General features: G+C 46.5%; 1 protein-coding gene across 2 annotated transcripts in view; it reads left to right on the forward strand.

Moving 5' to 3' along the window:
- Tln2 (talin 2) overlaps positions 1 to 17,192 on the forward strand; it is a 418,592-nt gene that overhangs the window by 62,236 nt on the left and 339,164 nt on the right. For both annotated transcript variants that reach the window (XM_041679349.1, XM_041679351.1), the window contains exon 2: positions 16,038 to 16,127. The gene's annotated coding sequence lies outside the window, so the exon portion shown is untranslated. The remainder of the gene's footprint in view (positions 1 to 16,037; positions 16,128 to 17,192) is intronic.

Raw genomic sequence — 17,192 nt, forward strand, 5'->3', positions numbered from 1 at the left:
TGCCCACGCAAGCGCTCAGAACTCCGGGGAAGAAACGAGGCATGGTGGTTTGTACTTGGAACCCTAGAGCTGGGAAAGCAAAGACAGGCAGATCTCTGTGCTTCCCTGGCCAGCCAGCCGAGACAAATCTGAAAGCCCCAGACCAGAGAGAGACCCTGTGACAGACGGCAAGGGTAGTCACTGAAGAATAACACTGAAGGCTTACCTCGGGCATCTACACGCATGCGTACAGTAGTGTACATGCAACCGCATCCACACGAACATGCACACACACACACACACACACACACACACACACACACACACACAAAATAAGTTCTGCTTCTTAGTTAGGATTCCAAGCACCACTGATGTTAACTTAGAGATCTTACCAGTGTTCGTCACCATTGCCTTCCTAACTGGGTGACCTCACACTGCCCCCACCACCCAACAGCTGCCTGGGGAAGGCTTCCAGTGTTTGCACCGCTGGTTGTCATGCAGCTAATAGCTGCGGAAGAAATGACAGGCTTCAGAGTTCGCCCTTCTGTTGGCTTCCACTTTGATTTTCATAGGCATCTCTTGTTTCCTGATGCCACTTAGCTTGTCCTCGTGACATGGTAGAGCAAGTAAAGCCTGATCCCTCGGCAGTGTTGTCGCCTTGGTCTCTTTTATTCATTCGATTCCACTTCGCGTCTTGCTCTGACACCCGCCTTGCAAGATGCAGCTGCTACGTAGCAGAGTCCTATGGCCTGTAAGCTACCTTGGTTGCAATAATGAGAAATGCAGGGTAGCATGGCACCACTTTTCTTCCTGCTAATGCTTGCAGCCAATGATGAGCATTCTTGGAAGGCTGATGAGATGCTCATTTTAAATGCAAATTCTTTGCGTGGTTAGGAGGAAAATGGAATTGTCCCAGCTCCCAGCACTCCGCATTTTTGCCATTCCATCTGATGGTGGAGGGGAGGGCTCCTGACTAAATCCCTCAGTGTCCTTATTATGATTTCACATTTGAACGTGCTGAGAGGCAGCCTTGGCCCCAGGACATTAACTCTCTGTTGCCAAGTGCCAGCATGTGGGTGTCTGTGGAGGCTCTTGGAGTCTTCAGTAACTAGTGCTCTGCACGCGCAATGCTCTTCGGGTCCGCTCATTTGCTTTGCGGGTGATGGATGTGCTAGGGAATTTGTGGTGAGCGGAGGTGTTTTCTTTTTTTCTTGGAGGCAAAGGAAATGTGCTAAGCCCTTTAGCCTCTACTTAGCAGCATTCACACATGCTGTTTCCCTCAGCCTTAGCAGGGACCTCGCCCTTCTCTTCTGGGAGTCCTCTGTCACTTGGAGCATAGCTACACTGTTGCAGCTTGCTGTCTGGAGATTCCTTGTATCGTGTGATAGAGAGGTTGGGGCTCCCGTATGTGGCATTGCTACGCCCATGGTTCACTCTTCATGACTGTCTTCTAATCGGGTCTAGAATGCTAAGCCTGTTCTGCAGCTTGGTGAGTTAGATTTTTATTTTGATTTTTTTTTAAAACAGCTCCTGCATTCTGGTCCTAGAGACTGTTGGTGTATGTGCCCGTGTGGTCAGCCTCTCTGGGAAGCCCTGTCTTTAGAGCTATGGGTCAGCTAGAGCCAAAGGAGAATGCCTTACGACTGGCAAGGAAATCATGTGCTTTCTCTGTCCATAAAGCAGTTGGTGTAGTATTTGATCCACCCTAAAAGCCAGGGTGATGGGCTGGTGTATGGTTGCCAAGAACAGCGGGTATGCAAAAATCTTTGTAAGTATATTGCATATACTTGAGGTCATGATTTTTTTAAGCTGTTTTTTTCTTCTCCTTCTTTTGCTTGGCACATTTGTGCAAAACAAAGTTTAGAATTCAAAGTGAAGTGTCTGTGCCTATGCTCTTGTCGACTAACTGGGATCATAGGACTTTAGAATTAAAATAAGGTTGTGAAGTCCGCAGTGCTTTGGTGGGTGGCAGCGTGGAGCAGTGAACGCCTACAGCATTGTCTTCCTTCCTAGGCAAATGCTGTAGGGCTTTGAGAGACTTCCCAGGCAATGCCCCTTAGATCTGGAGAGCCACCAAACTGGTAGGCTTGAGAATTAGTACTGGACGCAGTCGAGGGAATAGGAATCCTTCAAATGGGCCATGCTGTCTACCTCCATACCTCTCCTGGGATGCAGGAAGTTCAGCTATGTCCAGACGGAGCAGGCCACTGCCAGGAAGATTACAGCTCCATCTCTTCCTGGTGCTGTTAGGCTCAGGCTTCTCACCTCCAGTACCACTGACCGTTGGGTCAGACAGCAGTTCTTGCTGTGGAGGGTGTCCTCTGCATCAGAGTGTTGAGCAGCATTCTCGTCCTCTGGGACACAAACGACAATGACATGCTTGCTCCCTGCAGCCGTGGCAGCTAAAGTTGTCTCTAGACATAGCCACATGTCCCCTAGAGATAGAAATTGCTCCCTGTTTAGACTGCGTTAAGACGTGTCTGATGGCTAGGAGAGATGACTCGCTCAGTGGGTAAAGTACTTGTCATGCAAGCGGGAAGTTCCAAGTTCAGGTCCCCAGAACCCATGTAAAGCTCCACATGGTAGCGTGCATCTGTAATACTAGCAGTTTACACCAAGATGGAAGATGAAGACAGGAGACTCTCCAGAAGTCTGGGGGCCAGCTAGCCTGATGCAACTGCAAACAAGAAACCAGACCTCAAGCAGGCAAGGTTGTCCTCTGATCTTTATATACATGGTGAGGCCCTCTGCATGATCACATGCACACCCAAAGATAAATGACCAAAAAAGTGTGTATGACATCCCTTATAGTTCCTAAACACGACTTCATTATTAGTGTGGCCCTCTCCCCATTTCACTTTGTAGTGTGAAATATACACCTGGAATCTTTATTAATTATTAATAATGTGTAGAATAGTTACAGTAGCTAGCACTGGCTCAAAAGCTGTCCTTAGGAAAGTTCTCACTTGAGCCTGTGGTTGTGATGAGGTTTCCTTTGAGCAGATGTGGCCTTGCTTGGTCTTATTTTTAGTCTTTGCTGCCATTGTAGAGGGTGATGTTTCTGGCTGCTAGAGTTTAAATGTTTAGTGTCTCTGGGGTCTCAGGTTTGATGGAAGCCTTTTGTACTGTTGGGAGGTCAGGGAAACTGAGTGAGAGAAGTTAGGTCATTGCAGGAAGGAGTGATCGGAAACTCCAGCCTCTCCTCTCTCGCTCATCATTTTCCAAGCACCACAAGGTGAGCAGATTGGCTTCATCGTGTTTTTTTCTGCCGTCACCTTCTGCCTCACCATAGAGGTCTAACACAGTGGGGCTAAGAGACCATGGACAGAATGCTTCAAAACCAGGAACTAAAATGAATACTGCCTCCTTGTAAGTTGTTGACCTCAGACATCTGCCATAGCAAAAGGAAGGTTACTGTCACACTGGCTCCGTGACTGTGTCCACTAAACAGCTTATATTTTTAATTTTGCAAATGGGAGTGGATGGGAACAAAATATACGATGGCTGGGGAATAAATATTCTCAAAGCTGATGAGTTTTAGCGATCCGGTGACAGTAAAGAAGCAGTCCCCTTTCATAGGCCTTGGGTCAAGCTTGAGGCGGAAGCTCACCAATCTTAACATACCCCAATATGTAGCAGGTGCATGGAGAGATTAAAAAGTCGATCATGGCCTTATGAGTTAGAATAACTGAGTGGTTGTGAACTGTGTGGCTCTATGGAGGCAACGAGCTCCTGAACAGTGTCCAAAGACCTGGGTCTACCTCCAAGTCCTTCCTTGCTTGAGTGGCCTGATATATTTTGGCAGTCGGCTCCTTCCCTGTGGGAGGAAGGGAAGACACTAAATTGCTGCCTTTGGCACAGAGCTGAAGGGCTAAGTGGTAAGTCTGAATTTATGAAATAAACATAAATTATGAAACAAATGCAAAACATGCGATGTAGCCTTAAGGTTTCTGAGGGGATATGGAAGGTGAAAGCTTGTTCTAGTCTGAAAGTAAGCATGCGAATATTGAACAAGCTAGAATACAGAATTCCATAAATGAAATGAAAGCAAGCCGTGTGCATGGCTTCTCAGCGCTGGCTGGCATATTGCCTCTCCTCTGCCTTCAGTTCTGGCCGGAGAGCCTGGAAATTCTTGGGCTATAGGAACCCCAAAGCCACTTCTGCACCTCAAAATTCTAGTTGGAGCAACAGCAAGAAGAACAGCAGCAAAAAGGATACAGTTTTGGTGTAGATTCTTGGCTGGGTTGACATACCTGTTACCTGAGAGGACCTTGGGAAGAATGGGCTGCTACAGTCCCAGTCTTGAAGAGTCCAAGCATTTGGCTTCTAATCTGAATTATGAACTTGGAACCAGAACCAGGAAGGGAATGGGCTTGGGCTGTACCTAAGTGTGACCTCAGTTTGCCAAACATAGGAAATATGTCAGAGAATTAATACCTCTGAGAGACAGTGGTCAATGTGAAGGTTGAAACACAGTTCCTCAGAGCAGGGATTTAGCGAGGTGGGAAAATTGGGGTGTTGGTGTGCCATCATCACTCAGTATCTGTTTCTGAAGTCATTGGAAATGTTATCTTTTGATGTTAATGCTTGTGTTTATTTTATGGGGGGAGAGAAGGGAGGGTGGGAGCCCATGTAACTCAGGCTGGCCTTGAACTCCCTACGTAGCAAAGGATAACTTTGAATTCTTGGTCCTCCTGCCAGCACCTTAGGAATGCTAGTATCACAGGCGTGTGCCACCATGTCCAGTTTATGCCGTGCTGGAGAGTGAACCCTAGGCTTCTCGCTTGCTCAGTGAGTGCTCTGCTAAGTGAGGTGCAGCCCTGGTCGCAGGATTATTCTTTAGATAGAAACAAATGGCCGAGGTTTTAGTTGGAATTGTCTTCCCAGTGCTGCAGGCTGCTTTAAGAGAATGGAGGCCGGCCATGGTGGAGGCTGCACTTAGGAGGCAGGTGGACTAATATGAGTTCAAGGCCGGCCTGGTCTACTAGTGAGTTACAGGTAGAGCCTGGCTGAGCAGCAAAGGAATGTTCACAAACAAGCTGCAGCACAGGTTTGGTGACCATTTGTTAATCATCTGCTTGGCTGGATGACGGAAGCAACCGCTTTAAATGTCTCATCAAAGCGGGAGTAGGTGGTAGTGGGTTTCCTTGGTCTCTTTTAGGCTTGTAATTGAGAGAGTTTGGATCAAATGAGGAACATTTGTTTGATGGGGGTGGGCGGGATTCCAGAGGCTTCTTGACTGAGGTCAAATATTGCTTCCTGATTTTCTTTGAGGCATGGGGGTAGAGCTCCCATCCAAGAGTAACATTGAGAATAGAGCCATTCCTATCCTTTTGTAAGAAAGTGCACTGACCTGGGAACTCTCATTCTATTTTGTAAAGTTAAGTTAGCATGGCGGTGGCGCACGCCTTTAATCCCAGCTCTCAGGAAGCAGAGGCAGGCAGATCTCTGTAAATTCGAGGCCAGCCTCATCTACAAGAGCTAGTTCCAGGACAGGCTCAAAAGCTACAGAGAGAGAGAAAAAAAATCAAACCAAAAACTAAAGTGTGTGCGTGTGTGTGTGTGTGTGAGTGTGAGGGAGAGAGGGAGAGAGAAAGAGAGAGACAGAGAGAGGAAGAGAGGGAGAGAGAGAGAGAGAGAGAGAGAGAGAGAGACTAAGAGTGTGTGTGAGAGAGAATGTGTGTGTGAAAGCATGTGTGAGTGTCTGTGTGTAAGAGAGGGTATGTGCGTGTGAGAATGTGTGTGTGAGAGAGAGAGAGAGTGAAAGAGAGAAGATAACTTTTAGAAGTCAGTTCTTTTTTTTTCTTTTTTCTTTTTTATTGTGAGGGAGGCAGCGTCTCCCCTGTTTCTGCCATATTGCACACTCCAGGCCAGCCAGTCCAGGCCCCTGGCATTCTCCATTCTCTGCCCGCCATCTTCCATGGGAGTGCTGGAGTGCACAGAACATGCCTCTGCATCTGCCTTTTTATCTGGGTTCCAGGTTCTCATGGTATGCATTTTCCCTGCAGAACCATCTCCCTGGCCCAGGAATTGTGACTTTAGAGCCATGCACACAGGATGAGTCAGAAGGAAAGATGGGTGCACAGATAGCTTTCAAAATTAAATTCATTTCACAGTGACACTTGCCCTGAAGCTGTTCTTTATAAGGACAGGTGCTCACTCTGAGGTCACCAGCTTTTCACATCGGCCCCAGGGGAGTCTTAAGTTTGTGGAAGAAATTTGGTTGTTTGACCTTTCTGTACTAGATCCTAGAAAGAGGGCCCCGATGTGGTGGGAGTCTTTCATGCTGATAGAGTCTGCACAGATGAGCCACTCCTTGACCTGGTATGACTCACTTCTAGAGGTAGGAGAAGTGAGCCCAGCGGGGTTACCCAAGTCCTCACCATCAGCTAAAGTCTGTACTGGATGCTCCGTGGGGTGCAAAGATAAAAGTGGGTGAGGTAAAAGCCCTCCAGAAGAGAACTCTGGTGGTTAGTGTGGATTGTCAACTTGACGAGATCTAGACTCATCCAGGAGGCAAGCCTCACTATATCTGTGAGGGAGTTTCTAGAGTCCCTTGAGGTGTGAAGACACACAAGCATAGGTGCCGCCATTCCATTGGCTGGGGTCCTGGATTAAATAGACAAGACAAAGCCAGCTGAGTGTCAGCATCCATTCCTCTTTGCTTCCTGCTGTGGGTGCCACGTGACCAGCTGTTCCTGCTGCCATGCCTTGCCCATCCTCATGGAGTGCCTGAAAACGTGAATCAGAATGAATGGTGCCTTCAGTTGCTTTTGTGAGGTATCTTGTCACAGCAACGTTGCTTGTCTCTAACCCTGGAGCCATCCGGTGTGAAGTTGCTCACAGTGAGACAGAGAGCAGGGCCAGAGAGTCCTGTTGGAGGCTGAGAGTGGTGTGCTGGGTTTTGAGAAAGGAATATTTATATTGGGAAGATAAGGTGAAAATATGCTTTCCCAGAGGGAATGACTTGAGCACAGACCCCACAGTGAGGGCAGGATGTGGTGGAAGTGGGGAGAGAGCTTCAGACACCAGACACCCCCTTGGGACGGCTCTGTGGTGTGTGTCTGTGTGGGAAAGGTGGGAACAGAACTGAGTCAGGGATCAGCTGGGAGTCTGGAGTCTGAGGGCCCTGGTGTTCCAAGTAAGAAATTGGAAGTCTGTCCTAAAGGCAGAGGAGAATGTCAAGCACAGGCCAGAAAGGATGAAGCTGACACCCCCCCCCCCCCCCCCCCCCCGCATACCCCGGCAGTATTGCCCACAGTGTGGAAGGCACAGGAGGGCACCTCTGCTCCGAGTCCCTTTTTGCTGTTGACTGATGATGGCGGAACCTGGGTGTTTATTTGTGCTGGCCTCCGCCTCCCCAGGTTCTATAAGCTTGTGTCCTCACACCTGGCCTTTTAACATTCTGGGGATCCAATTTAGGTCTTGGAGCTAGCAGCGCAAGCACTTTGTTGACTGAGCGCTCTTCCCAGACTCTAGCCCTTGAGTTTTCAGTGCTGATTGTAGAATCACTAAACGATGCTGGATTCCGGAGAAGGGGGTGATGGGGGAAAGAATGTGGAGGAATGCTGAGGTACCCTGCCCCCTCTCCACTCTGTTTATCCTGTAAGAATGGGCTTCCTCACCTGTCCCCTTCCCTCCTCATCAGTGTCCTGGACACCAGGCCCTCAGTAGGTACTACTCTTGTGGAGGACAAACAGGACAGCCTTACCTTGCAGCGGCTGCTGGTTGAGAGAGACAGTCTTCTCATACTGAGCACAGTATGGTGGGGGATGGGACTGCTGGTGGGGAGAGGAGAGAGAGAGCTGGAAGAGACTGCTCTGTAAGTGGGAAGAGATGCAGCTGATAATAGCCTGTTTCCAAAAGTGTCCTCAGGAGGGTGGGGGTGGGGTGGGAGGCAGTGCTAAAGCTTCTTTCAGGTAGCACAGCCTTCTGATAGTACAGTGTGTGTGTGTGTGTGTGTGTGTGTGTGTGTGTGTGTATGTCTATGTTGGCACAGTAGCATGCCATGTTTGTATGTGGAGATCCAAGGATAACCTGAAGTGTTGATCCTTGTGCTGGATAGTTTTATGCCAGCTTGACACAAGGTAGAATCACTGGAAGGAAAGGAGCCTCAAATTGAAAAAAAAAAAATGCCTCCATAAGGGATTTATGGTGGAGAGCCCAGCCTATTGTGAGTGGGGCCATCACTGGGCCAGTGGTCCTGGGTTCTATTAGGAAACAGGCTGAGCAAGCCATGTGGAGCAAGCCAGTAAGCAGTGCTCCTCCATGGCCTCCTCATCAGCTCTTCCCTCCAGGATTCTGTCCTGTTTGAGTTCCTGTCCTGACTTCTTTTGAGATGAACAGTGATTGGAAAACTAAGCCAAATAAACCTTTCCTCCCAAAGCTGTTCTGGACCTGGTATTTCATCATAGCCATAGCAACCTGAGCTAGGAAAGCCCTTGTCTTAGTGACTTTTTATATTGCTGGTGTGTCAATGTCCGAGACAACTTATTTTAAAAAATGTTTAATTTGGCTTATAGTTTCAGAAGGCTAAGAGTCCATGGTCTGAGACATGGTGACAGGAACATCTGAGAGCTCACGTCTTGATTTGCAAGTAGAAGACAGGGACAGGAGATGGGGAAGGGCTGGGGATGGTGGAAGTCTTTTGAATCCCCAAAACTTACTCCCAGGGAGGTACCTCCTCCAACAAAGCTGTACCTCTTAATTCTTTCCAGACAGTTCCATGAACTAAGGTCCAAGTACTCAAACATGAGGCTGTGGGGATCATTCTCATCTAAACCCCTGCAGTTTTCAACATTCACCTTGTTTGAGATGGCCTCGCTGCCATTTGCTGCTGCGCACACCAGCTGCCCCTTGTGCTTCTGGGGAGTCTCCTAACCCCATCTTTCATCTCGGTCTAGGAGCAGATGCATGCTACTACACCTGCTTTTCCGTGAGTTCTGGGGCTTCAGATTTAGTCTGCTTGCTTGGACCACGCACACTTTCCACACACAGCCCCCTCCCCAGTCCCCTGTATTTATTTATTTTTGATCTGGTTTGTTCTTGTACCCCATTTTCATACAAGCATGGGTCAGGACATAAACACATTTACTGTGTTGGGGGTGGTTCATGAAGGGACCTTTCAGCCATGGGTATCAAGCATTCTATATAAAATAAATATTGCTACTGTACAGATGCCTAGAGGGGCTACTGGAAGAGATGAAATACTTAAAGCATTTTATCTTGACATTGCCTGAGAATATGAGACTATGACTGTGTGGAGGAGGGGGTGAGCATTGCTTGCACAAGCTGGAGACCATGGAAGGAACTTTTACTTGCCTTTAGTACTGCTACTTTGGTATGTAGGCAGTAAACAGAGGGGAGGTTAGCATCGAGGCTCCTGCTTGGATCCCACCCTGCTGAAGCCTCATGATCTGCTCCCGGTCACTCTCAGTGTCTGTCCTGATAATGCTGGAAACACAGGCATCACCAAGCCCGGAGCATGTGACCTGTGAGGGGCCCACTGGTGTGAGTCACTGGGAGCTAAGCGTTCATAGCCGAGTGCTGCAGAGACACAGGGCTCTTATCAGACTGTGCATTTCAGTCCTGGCTCAGGCCCTCACTGGACAGGAACTAGCAGCTGGGGGCAGTGACTAATGCCTGCGGGTAGGCTGAGAGCCTCACTGAGAGTTCCAGCCTCTGCCTGGTGGAGGAACCCTGATGACCAGTGGGTTGTCTGGGCTAAATATCAAAGAGCCACCTCTGGAATCTGTTTCCTGGCTTGTCCATCCTCCCACCTCATCCTCCAGGGTGGAATGGGACTTATAAGGGAGCACTCCAAATTTGAAAAGGGTCCCCCCATACACAGGCTTAGGGGCGGGAGCTTGAGGGGGTGAGGTCATTGTGTTCCCACTTTAGTTGTTGAAACTCTTTGTTCTTTTGGAGTTGGCAAGACTTGGCTTTTCCTGAGCTATTAACAATGGTTTCCCTGTAAAACTATTATTGTGAGCCAGGCAAAAATTGTATGTGCGTGCATGTAGTAGAACACATGTCCCCGCTCATGAATATAAACATGTAAACAAGAAAACATAGACACACATGCACACATACACACAAACATCTTGAAAAGTCAGTTCAGTGTTCCTCGTTTTGCTTTTTAAATAGCAGACTTAGGAAAGAAGAGGAGACCCTCAGTAGAGGAAAAGGAACTAGAATAATTAGACCTGTATGCCTTTCCTGGGTGTTAGGTCCGTGTGTACTGCCTAAAACCAGCTCAAAATGTCACTAAGTAAGTGTCAGTTTTTGATTATTATAACTACTGAAATCAAAATGTTCCTCAAAGTCCCTGTGTGCAATCTTAGTTTCCAATGAAAGGTATTGGGAGTCAGGCCTAGGAAGAGGATTTTAGGTCATGAGGGCCATGCCTGTGCTTGGACTGATACCATTGCCATGAGAGTGTATCAGCTATTTTAAGAGTAGGTTTTGGACACGGGAGATAGCTTTGTTGGGCTGTCTGGGCTCAATATGCTTGCCTTACATGCATGAGAACTTGAATAGCTTCCCAGCATGCATGTAAAAAGCTGAGCATTGTAACACATGCCTATGATCCCAAGTAGTGCTGGTCAGCTAGTGTAGCTTAATCGGAGAGCCCCAAGGCCTTGTGAAAGACCCTGCCTCAAAAACCAAAGTAGACATTGGCCTCTATGTATAGGCACACATGCACCTACCCACAGATGTCCATACTCTACACACTATAGTAGTGCCAAGGCCACTTCAGTCCCCTCTTACCCTTTTACTCCCTTACCTCTGGTACCGTGGGATGATATGTCATGAAGGCCCTGCCTGCATATGAACCTCATAAATAATGTGTTTTATTTTGTTTTTAAAAATCAATCTTTTGGTCTCCCGTCTTCTGTTTTAGCAACATGAGAGGAATGAGGATGTTGACTTAAAAGATGACAAACTCTGTCTCCTGTGAGACTTGTCTGGATAGCACGCTCTTACTAATTTGGTCAAGATGCTTCTGGTGAGCGTGGGGAGGGCTAGAGATTTAGACATACTATCCACATCTCTCTACCTTTTATCCATCTTATGGCCGATGGATGACTTGACTTGATCCGGCCAGTGAGCAGAGTTTTCATAGGAAAGGCAAAGAGAGGATGAGGTCATGAAAAGTGTGTGAAGGAACCTGGGGTTAGCATCTCCACAGAAGGAAGCAGGGTCCTCCCAGATCTGCAGAATGCCTGGCTCTTCTCTCATCCCTTCGCTGCTAAGGACAGCATAAGAACATTGTTCCTGGTAACTAACACATATGCTGCAGGAAATGGACTTGCAGAATGTGTCAGAGAAGACCCTTGGGTGAACAGATACCCAGTGCTGGCCCAGCATGGTGTGAGCTCGGAATGCAGGACTGTGCCAGCGTGTAGACTTTTCCAAAGCGAAGTTGTATTTATAGGAGATGTCTCTAGAGCCTCTGCCTGGCTTGTCAAACCCCACCCTTGACAAACTCTGGGCTCACTTCACTTTTTTCTGGCATCTTAAGGTAGGCTGAGAATAATTCTCAGAATAATCCCAGGAGATTCCTGTTACTGGCTTGAATCTGTTTTGTGATTTTCATTTGTTTGTTTGATTTTTTAATGTTTTATCGTGATTCTTAAAACATCTAGATTTTCAAGGCCCCTTTTGGGGTTGCCTGTAGTCACATTTAACAGGGAGGCTGAGGAAGATCACTGGAATTTAGGAGTTCAAGCCCAGCATAGCTGGGAGGGGACATTCATAAGGAGTAAAACGAATACCCATGGAATCCATGCCTTCCTTTCTCCTAAGAGGTGACCAGAATCTCTGTGTCTTAAAAATGAAAATATTGATTATTTATTCTCAGTGGGTTCAGATATTTGTGCTTAGATGTGAAGACATAGTAATATAAAAAAATTAGAATACCCATCTAGATTATTGTTGGGAAAACATTCTTGGTTTTTGAATGAAATATGATCTGAGACTAGAATCTTAAGAAAACAAATTTATAGGACTGGAGAGATGGTTCTGATCTTCCAGAGGACCCAAGTTCAGTTCCCAGCACCCATATCTGGTGGTTCACATCTTCCTGTAACTCCAGTTTCTCAGGGGTCTGACACCCTCTACTGGCGTCCAGGGGCATCTGCAGATGTGATACACATATAGACAAGTAGGCATTCACGTACATTAAAAGTAAATAAATCTTGAAAACAAGAAAACAAAGTACTGGAGAGATGGCTCAGCAGTTAGAGCATACACTGCTTGGGTTTGTTTCCTAGCACCCACGTTGAGCAGCTCAGAGGTACCTCAACTCCAGCTCCAGGGGGATTGGGCCTCTGTGGGTGGACACCTGCATAAATTTGCATATATTTCTTCTATATGCATATAATTAAAAAGAATAAAAATCCTTTCAAAAAGGAAACAAAATTGCATTGAAAATTCACTAAAATATGGCATGTCCACAAAAATATTTAGTAGCTAAATTCTTAGTTTTTATATAATAACAAAATGATTATTATGCATATTCTTTTATTTATTTGTTTGCTTATTCTTATTTATTTTATTTTGGTTTTTCAAGATAGGGCATTTCTATATTACAGTTCTAGCTGTCCTGGAACTAGCTCCTGTAGACCAGATTGGCCTCAAACTCAGAGATCTGCCTGCCTCTGCCTCCCAAGTTCTGCGTTTAAAGGCATGCGCCACCACTGCCCAGCTCTTATTTTTATTTTTTAAGTTTTATTGAAAATGAACTTTTTTCTCACATTATGGTTTCTCTCCCTCTACTCCTCCCAGTTCCTCCCCACCGTCCCTCCCATCTACATCCGTTCCCTTTCTGTCTCTTATGAAAACCATACATATTTTTTATGTGCTTTTATCTATTATTATTACCATAAATCTTGAAAAGTTGAGTACTAAGCCCTACCCTAGCTTTGTAAGAGAAGACCCATGCCGAGGCTCTTAGATGAGAGCTCCAGCAGTCCTGAGCAGTCCTGGCTGCCGGGACAGCCACACCGTCCACCGCACCTGCTGCAATAAGCCAGCATTCCCTGCTGATGCGCTTACTTCACAGAACAGGTCGCCATTTTAGGACTCTGCTTGCAGAGGACTTGGGGGTAATTGAGAGAACTAAAAGAGAGGGCTTCTGGGATATGGTAATGTAGGATCTTTACACTGAGGAACAATTGACTGTTCTCCATTCAGGCATTAAAGGGCCATTGGATTTTCAGAGGAGTTTGCAATGCTCCTTACTCCCGGTCTGTTTTCTCCTTTAAGACTAAGGAACATTGTGGTGGACATTGTGAGAGGGTTTTATATGTTTGTTTAGATGGACCTAGGGACTGTTGACTGTTTCTATTCTTTGATTTGCTTTGTCTGTGTCTTCACTGGTTTCTTGGGTTGACAAGTGTCTAACTATTGGATGGGAAGTGATCAGTTAGCTATGTGCCTGTGTCTCCTGGTGTGGAGGCCTTGGCCATGTGGTGGCCCAGGAAGCCTTTGCATTTTTCTCTGAAATTTCTGTCTCCCTCTCATGATCCAGAGTAACTAGAATGTGAACACAGAAGGAAAAAAAAAATATTGGAATGGTTGCTGTAGTTTCCAAACAAATGACCTCACTGTCTGAATTCTGCTTTGTGCAAAAGAAACCTTAACTTTGTCTTATAAAAAAAGTAATGGATCTTTGGGGAAACAGATCCAAATCCCCATTTAGTGTATGTGGGATGGGGGTTGAGGAAGGCTTGCACTGACTCTACAGACAGACTATCACTAACATAATATAACTGTGTTACACCAACGTAATAATGATCGCCAAAGAGACACAGCAGCTCAGATTGCTAAAGACTGACAGCCCCTTCCTCAAGCAGGCAAGTCATTCTACCTTGTAGAAGCCAACTCCCTGTGAAGTTTATTCGGCTCCGTGGTCCCAGAGTGAAGAGGGTTGCCAGTTTGTCACAGTGAGTGCCTTGGCCTTACCTCATCTGCTTACCTTACTCTCCGTTGCACAGGGGAGCTATTATGGCATCCACTGGTTGGGCATAAGCTGCTGGGTTGCAGTGGTTAGTAGTCAGGACCAGCTGCAGCGAAAACCCAGGGGGAGGGGCAACTGTTTGGAGGATTATGTTTCAATGTATAATTGGGTGAAGATTTAATTTAAGAACCCAGACCATAATCAGAAGCCTCATTTCCTACAGAATGAGTATTTTGATTGTCTATTTCAGTTCATCAGAATAAAACGGGACAGGAGTATGTTTGCTGTGCTTTAAGATGTCCTAATTCCAATGGTCCTCAAGCATTTCCTGGGGTGGATTCTGGTCCCTTGAATGTCATCTATTCTATGGTTCCCAAGCATTTCTTGGGATGTGTTCTGGTCCCTTGGCTCTCATATCAATTGGTTATAATCCCCAACACACACAGCTTTCTTCCGGGGAGGAAAGCTTACAGTTAGCTCACCGCTTTAGAGGGTTCGTCCTATCCTGGCGAGGGACACATGGTGGAGTTAAAGGTGGCAGAAGTACATGTCAGAATTTCCCCAGTTGGTGATGGATCAGAACTAGGGGCCAGTTCTACCCTTCAAAGGCATGTGGCTGTTAACCTGGTTTAGCTACCCTCCACCTCCTTCAGGTCCTACAGCTTCTTAGAGTAACAGCCAGCAGCCGGGGGACCAGGAATGAAATATTAGCCTGTGGAGAGCATCTCAGATTCAGGTCCTCCCAGGTCTGCCGACTTGAAGTACAGAGATGGAATGTTCTCTCTTGGTCTATGGTCTTTACCTCTCAAAGATTTGGATTTGTTTTTTACATCTTTAGATTTCTTGCTGAAGGTTTTAGGTAATCTTATGGACACACACAAATGGTTTTGCTGCTTTTTGAACCCTGATTTTTTTTTTTTTTGAGGGAAACCGGAAACCTTGGCTTGACTGATTTAGGTCTTTTTGGATTAGAGAGGCAGAAGGGGGAGAAGGATGGAGAGGGAGGGAGGGGGAAGAAGGAGAGAGACAGGAAAAGGGAGGAGGGAGGAAAAGGGAAGGGAAGGAGAGAGGGAGGGAGAGAATATAAATGAATTAGGCAAATGGTTATGATTTGGAACTGTAGGCTACTTTGTCTCCTCCCTTGTCTAGAGCTAGACAGAACAAGAATCACATTTATTTAGACACAGAGTTTTACTAGGAGGGTAACTGCCTGTTGTTGGTCGTGATCCTGGGCTGCTGATTTGGGGCAAGGCCTGCCTGTGTTCTTTGCCTTGGCGTCATCTCTGAACACAACACCTCCAGCCATTGGTTTCCAAGCGCCCCTGCATCCCCAGTCTGGGCTCTGAGAGGCTCTGCTTGATCTGCAGCAGGGTTATGGAGTCTCTTTCTCTGTCTGAAGATGGGGAGTTTGTCAGCTCTGAGGCTGCACTCAGCCTGGAGATCAGGAATTCCACTCCTCCTTCTTCGTCATCTGAAATCCAATCAGGAGTGTTCACTGTGGTGAGAATGTTGGTCCCCTGCTGTGATAGTTCATCTTGATTGCCAGTTTGATGGGCTTCAGCATCACCATGGAAACAAACCTCTGGGCATGTCTCTGAGAGGGTTTCTAGATTGGGTTAACTGAGGTGAAGAGACCAGTAAATGTAGATGACACCATTCTATGGGTTGGGACCCTGCACTGAGTAAAAAAATGAGCGAGCACCAGCATTCTTCTCTTGGCTTTCTGATCAAATGATGTGACTTTCAGCTTCGTGTTCTTGTTGCCATGCTGTCCTTACCTGGTGTACCTGATGGACTATACTCTTGAAAAATGAGCCAGAATAAGAATAAGTCTTTTCTTCCTTAAGTTCTTTTTATCAAGTATTTTGCCAAAGAAATGAGTAAGTGAGTAAGTAACTTTTTTTGGTGGTAGGGTTTCTCTGTGTAGCCCTGGCTATCCGGAAACTAGCTCTATAGACCAGGCTGGCCTCTAACTCCGAGTTCTGCCTGCGCTATCTCTCAGGTACTGGGATTAAAGGCACGCACTGCCACACCTGGCCAACTAATACATATCTTATTGAGGTCTCTGAACTGACATTTGTGTTTCCTTTATCAGTGTGCTGCTGCAGGGTAACATCTGGACTGGAATCGAGGCTCCTCTGGTGCTTGGATGTCCCTAAATTCCTGGATCATCTTGTTGAAGACCGTGAGTAATGGCCATGTTGCTATTTCATGAGCCTAAAGAGATTGTGAGCAGCAGTTAAAAGAGTTCAGCCAGGCCTGGTTGATGGACTCATTCCATGCAGGCACAATTGTCCTTCATCCATTGGTTGCATATGCCCTATAATAAGCATGAATTTGACCCAATATAAATTATGAAATTACTTAAAACATCATGGCATTTTTGGTGATATCTGTGTCTACCTACTTTTTACCCATCTACCTAACCACCCATTCATCAATATATGTATGTATATGACTATCTATATCTATCTATATATTTTTTGATAACTCAATTTCATGGTACTCCAACTTGAACTTTGTAGATAATAACATTGTGTTGCAGTGTCAAAAGGTTGGATATGCCTGTTAGAGCCAGGCTCTTTCATGCCCAGTTTCAAAAGCCTTAGAGATGGCAGCTGGAAATCTACATGTGGCCTTTCTGTCCTCACCAACAGCCACCACCAGAGCTATACATATCATCTTTATCGTCCTGTCTCCTCCCTTTCCTTTCACCACACTCCAGCCAGACTGGCTATTGCTTCTGGCCTGTATGCGGCCAATGCACATGACGGCAACTGCAGGTACCACGGCCCCCCTGGCAGTCTTTTCCACGGGGCATGTGCATATCTACTTATTCAGCCTGTTCTGTCCCACTGCCACATCTTTCTCCACCCAGGTGTGCATACTTTGTCTGTCTGTCTCCTTCTCTTTCCATCCTTAAAGAATTGTTCTCTGTATTTGTCACAATGTAGATGGCTTCTTTGGTCAGTCAGTTAGTAGACTGCCCATTCATTTGACACTTACGTATCAAGCACACACTAGTCATTCAGAGTCAACTTGCTGCCATGGAACTCCGTGCAGCACGAAGGAAGAGATCCCGTGAAAACCCCAGTGAGCTATCACAGTTCTGTCTGAGTGGGCTGTGGCCTCCTAAGCGCCCTTAGGCTGAGTTGCTAAGGTACCTTGTTGAAAGTGCAATTCTCAGGACCTAGTCATGCATTGAACTAGCACAGTGCATTCCATTAGTGTTCAGTTAATATGGTTTTTG

Source organism: Microtus oregoni, unplaced genomic scaffold, assembly GCF_018167655.1.
Source record: "Microtus oregoni isolate MIOR12 unplaced genomic scaffold, Mior012 000032F_ref0000030, whole genome shotgun sequence".
Classification (NCBI taxonomy): domain Eukaryota; kingdom Metazoa; phylum Chordata; class Mammalia; order Rodentia; family Cricetidae; genus Microtus; species Microtus oregoni.